At 47.5% G+C, this 5,823-nt stretch overlaps 1 pseudogene; it reads left to right on the top strand.

The window, feature by feature from the left end:
* The first annotated feature begins 5,428 nt into the window (after nt 1-5,428).
* Nucleotides 5,429-5,546, top strand: LOC124799938 (annotated as a pseudogene).
* Nucleotides 5,547-5,823: the final 277 nt, after the last annotated feature.

The raw sequence follows: 5,823 nt of genomic DNA, 5'->3' as shown, positions 1-5,823 counted from the left end.
CCCATCGCACCCCCCTCAGATTTAGTTGTAAGTTGGCACAGTGGATAGGCCTTGAATAACTGAACACAGATCAATCGAGAAAACAGGAAGAAGACGTGTGGAACTATGAAAAAATAAGCGAAATATACAAACTGAGTAGTCCATGCACAGGATAGGCAGCATCAAGGATTGATTGAGCTCAGGAGCGCCGTGGTCCCGTGGTTAGTGTGCGGAGCCGCGGAACGAGAGGTCCTTCGTTCAAGTCTTCCCTCGAGTGAGAAGTTTAATGTTTTGTTTTCAGTTTATGTGACAAAATCATGTTTTCATCACTTTTTTGGGAGTGATTACCACATCCACAAGAAAACCTAAATCGGGAAAGATAGAAGAATCTTTTTACCCATTCGCCAAGTGTTCAAGTTAGGTGGGTCGACAACATATTCCTGTCACGTGACGCACATGTCGTTTCCAGTGTCGTATAGAATATATCAGACGTGTTTCCCTGTGGAGGAATCGGTTGACCTATGACCTTGCGATCAAATGTTTTTGGTTCCCATTGGAGAGGCACGTCCTTTTGTCTACTAATCGCACGGTTTTGCGGTGCAGTCGCAAAACACAGACACTAAACTTATTACAATGAACAGAGACGTCAATGAAGGAACGGACAGATCATAACCTTACGAAAATAAACTTTCCACTCGAGGGAAGACTTGAACGAAGGACCTCTCGTTCCGCAGCTGCTCACTCTAACCACGGGAGCACGAAGCTGCTGAGCTCAGACTCTCCTTGTTGTTGCCTACCTTGCTCATGTACTACTCAGTTTGTATATTTTGCTTATTTCTTTCGTAGTTCTACACAACTTCTTACTGTTTTCTCGATTGATCTGTGTTCAGTTTTTCAAGGCCTATTCACTGTGCCAACTTATAACTAAATCTGAAGGGGGTGCGATGGGGAGGTTCCCTTGTCAGTGAAAAAATACAATTTTCTAGTCTGGGGCTTCCGAGCAGCATCGGAATAGCTTTCTGTGCTGAGATGGAGTCACGGGGAAAGAGAGAGCACTGAAGTGTGCGCTCTACAGGAACGGAGTGAAGTGTGATGGGAGGAGGAAATCAAAGGATAAAGAGGGGAAGGACGGGGACGGAGCTGGAGAGAGGGAGTGGGAGAAGGGGGAGGGGAACAGAGAGAGAGAGAGAGAGAGAGAGAGAGAGAGAACACAGCGGCGCCTGAAAGCCCTTGTGGTGCAGCAGAAGAGGCCGCGGCTCGGTCTGGCTGAAGGTGATTGATCACCTCGGCGTGTCGCTCGGCTGGTAGGGCACGACGCAGAAACAAAGGCCAAGTCGCAAGGGCGCGCCAACTCCGACTAGGGCGACTGGCGGCACTCAGCGCTGGAAGGGACACTTTGGCCCTGTTCACGAGCCCCCACCCCCACTTCCCCCCTCTGGTACGCACAACTTTCTTTTTGCCGGGTCCTCGAACCACGAGGCATGGCGTACGACAGGCAGCGTACGTTCACTACAAGCTAGTACACCAATCCAACGATTTTAAGGTGAGCGTGCCATTCCTGAGAGGTCACCCGAGACAATGACGGCAACAAGTGGGGAGTACAGATTAAAGCGCATGCCACTGGCTTAAACCGCAAATAGAATTCAAATTCCGTTCACATTCAACATCCTTTCTTTGTATATTAGTGCTTTTAATGCACCTGTTCAACTTGCACAGACATTACTTACCCCACAACATTTACTTCATTAACTCACAAGGAGAAGGTCAGAACGTTTGATGACAAATATAAGGTACACATTTTTTCGTTGAATGCAGTGTGGAGTCCAGTGACGGCGCTGTTCGTAAAAAAAAAAAAAAAAAAAAAAAAAAAAAAAAAAAAAAAAAAAAAAAAAAAAGTTTGGAATAAAGTAAATGTTGAACACAGCCAATTAAAATGCTGGAATAGAATAAAAGGCTCATAAAAAATTAAAAATAGACGGACTAGTGGTGAAATGGAAAGTAATAGTTTCAGTGAACTTCCAAGTACTAAAATGGACCGAAATGTCAATTTAAATGAATAGTGAGAAGGGGAGGTGAGACTGGAGTGTGAGAGGGAGAGAAATAGGAAATGGTGGACTTATCGGCGGAAGCGGGGTGGGCGGGGAGAGTGAAAAAGTTAAACATGAAGGCTTAAAAAAATATTGGGGTAATGGGGAAACCGAACACAAAGACACGGTCGTAGGAGACAAATGTAGAAAAAGTGAGGACCAGACCAAACACAAAGACAAGAGAAAAAGCTATCTGAATTTTAACAATGCTGACATCATAGAAAATTCTAGAGATCCACTCGCTTCGGCATACACATTGTCTAAAGTGATGTTTGTTTAGCCATCTGATTCTTGACTGTGATCGCTAACTTATCGTCGCACCACATATTGCCATGGTTTGGTGAGTTTCTTTGGGTTTCTTTTTGGTTCCTAATTTATTATTAATGTTGTAATCTGCGCTTTTGGATATATATATATATATATATATATATATATATATATATATATATTTAGGACATGTCCGAACACATATATACACTTAAAAGTATTTCCAGCGAAATCAGATGTCAGACCGAGGTTCAGTCGAAGAACGCTTGAGAAATATAGTTCACGCACAGGAGAGGTTCCTGGCAGAACAGCAGTTCGACCGATTATTAACTTTGGCTTGTCATTGTGGTCCATTTACTAGTGAGTAAAGGACATAATAGGATATCCAAAGAAGGGCGGCGCATTTCGTCAAGGGTTCGTTTAGCGAGCACAGAGATGCTCGTCGAACTATAGAGATGGACGCCACAAGAGAGGCGCCACATTTCACGAAAAGGGTTTTCAGAGCTTTGACGTCAGGCAACGGAATACTTCGTCTTTCACGCGTCTTGCAAAGTGACCTTCGCGGAAGTATGATACGAGTTCGGCCACTCATCTAAACGAAAGTCATTTTTCACGTGACACTAATCGCAAATGAAGCACTGAAGCGGAAAATGACACATTCTAATATCGACAGCCGCACACATTAAGGTTACTCTCATACTTTCAGAGTACAGATCCCGAGTCTTCTACTTTCAGAGTTCAGATGTAGAAGTGTTTGCGTCGTGTTAATCAGGCGCTGAGCGACCAGTTGGCATGAAACAACAAATGGAATATTGATAACCCAAGTCTCAACATCTGCTAACAAGCATGATGTGCAAATGTTCATGTTTTTACTGAAGTGAGATAAAAAGGAGGCAACGCTTCGCATTCTGTCACCATTTCCAAGGAGAAGGGATGGAGTAAGGAAAAAAAATGGTTCAAATGGCTCTGAGCACTATGCGACTTAACTTCTGAGGTCATCAGTCACCTAGAACTTAGAACTAATTAAACATAACTAACCTAAGGACATCACACACATCCATGCCCGAGGCAGGGTTCGAACCTGCGACCGTAGCGGTCACGCGGTTCCAGACTGAAGCGCCTAGAACCGCACGGCCACACCAGCAGGCCGGAGTAAAGAATTGTATATAGTTTAAGATAATCCGTGAATTCGTGGTAACTAATTTAACGAAACCACTACAATGCTTTATTCCGATGGCTGATCGAATACACTCCTGGAAATTGAAATAAGAACACCGTGAATTCATTGTCCCAGGAAGGGGAAACTTTATTGACACATTCCTGGGGTCAGATACATCACATGATCACACTGACAGAACCACAGGCACATAGACACAGGCAACAGAGCATGCACAATGTCGGCACTAGTACAGTGTATATCCACCTTTCGCAGCAATGCAGGCTGCTATTCTCCCATGGAGACGATCGTAGAGATGCTGGATGTAGTCCTGTGTAACGGCTTGCCATGCCATTTCCACCTGGCACCACAGTTGGACCAGCGTTCGTGCTGGACGTGCAGACCGCGTGAGACGACGCTTCATCCAGTCCCAAACATGCTCAATGGGGGACAGATCCGGAGATCTTGCTGGCCAGGGTAGTTGACTTACACCTTCTAGAGCACGTTGGGTGGCACGGGATACATGCGGACGTGCATTGTCCTGTTGGAACAGCAAGTTCCCTTGCCGGTCTAGGAATGGTAGAACGATGGGTTCGATGACGGTTTGGATGTACCGTGCACTATTCAGTGTCCCCTCGACGATCACCAGTGGTGTACGGCCAGTGTAGGAGATCGCTCCCCACACCATGATGCCGGGTGTTGGCCCTGTGTGCCTCGGTCGTATGCAGTCCTGATTGTGGCGCTCACCTGCACGGCGCCAAACACGCATACGACCATCATTGGCACCAAGGCAGAAGCGACTCTCATCGCTGAAGACGACACGTCTCCATTCGTCCCTCCATTCACGCCTGTCGCGACACCACTGGAGGCGGGCTGCACGATGTTGGGGCGTGAGCGGAAAACGGCCTAACGGTGTGCGGGACCGTAGCCCAGCTTCATGGAGACGGTTGCGAATGGTCCTCGCCGATACCCCAGGAGCAACAGTGTCTCTAATTTGCTGGGAAGTGGCGGTGCGGTCCCCTACGGCACTGCGTAGGATCCTACGGTCTTGGCGTGCATCCGTGCGTCGCTGCGGTCCGGTCCCAGGTCGACGGGCACGTGCACCTTCCGCCGACCACTGGCGACAACATCGATGTACTGTGGAGACCTCACGCCTCACGTGTTGAGCAATTCGGCGGTACGTCCACCCGGCCTCCCGCATGCCCACTATACGCCCTCGCTCAAAGTCCGTCAACTGCGCATACGGTTCACGTCCACGCTGTCGCGGCATGCTACCAGTGTTAAAGACTGCGATGGAGCTCCGTATGCCACGGCAAACTGGCTGACACTGACGGCGGCGTTGCACAAATGCTGCGCAGCTAGCGCCATTCGACGGCCAACACCGCGGTTCGTGGTGTGTCCGCTGTGCCGTGCGTGTGATCATTGCTTGTACAGCCCTCTCGCAGTGTCCGGAGCAAGTATGGTGGGTCTGACACACCGGTGTCAATGTGTTCTTTTTTCCATTTCCAGGAGTGTAGTTGAAACCTTCTCCCCGCGAATAAGAATCCAGGCTTAACAAGCGCGTCATCTCGCTAGGAATTATAATTATTTCAGCTTAAATGAGCTTAAGAAAACAGTTACGTTGCAGGGATTTCATCAAATTGTTCTAAAACAATAATCACCTACTAATATCATTATATACGTATGTTGCATCAATTTCAAACTGCGCAAAGTGTGAGAGATGTTAATTAGATGATTGTGACAAGATAAAATAGAGGCATAATGCTTCCTTTAAAACTTAGAAGACAGACTGAAGAAACACAAACCAACATTTATAACGCCTGTACAGTTAGAAAAAGCTTTTGACAAAGTTCTGAAAGTAAAATCAAGGCGCAAGTGGTTACCTATAACTTGTATAGTTTCCAGACTGCAGTTATAAAAGTTGAGGCAATAGAGGGAAGCCAACAGTCTTGCCGCAGTGCTAACACCGGTTCCCGTCAGATCACCGAAGTTGAGCGCTGTCGGGCTGGGCTAACACTTGGATGGGTGACCATCCGGCCTGCCGAGCGCTGTTGGCAAGCGGGGTCCATTCAGCCCTTGTGAGGCAAACTGAGGAATTACTTCATTGAGAAATGGCGGCTCCGGTCTCGTAAACTGACGTACGGCCGGGAGAGCGGTGTGATGACCACATGCCCCTCCACATCCGCATCCAGTGAAGCCTGTGGGCTGAGGAAGACACGGCGGCCGGTCGGTATCGTTGGGCCTTCCGAGGCCTGTTCAGACGGAATTCAAGAGAGGGAAGCAGCAGTTGAAAAAAGACTGAGACAGGTTGCAACTTATACCTGAAGTTACTCA

The sequence above is a fragment of the Schistocerca piceifrons genome, chromosome 5, assembly GCF_021461385.2.
Source record: "Schistocerca piceifrons isolate TAMUIC-IGC-003096 chromosome 5, iqSchPice1.1, whole genome shotgun sequence".
Classification (NCBI taxonomy): domain Eukaryota; kingdom Metazoa; phylum Arthropoda; class Insecta; order Orthoptera; family Acrididae; genus Schistocerca; species Schistocerca piceifrons.
The sequence above is the reverse complement of the archived record's forward strand: the minus strand, read 5'-3'. Positions and strand labels throughout refer to the sequence as shown.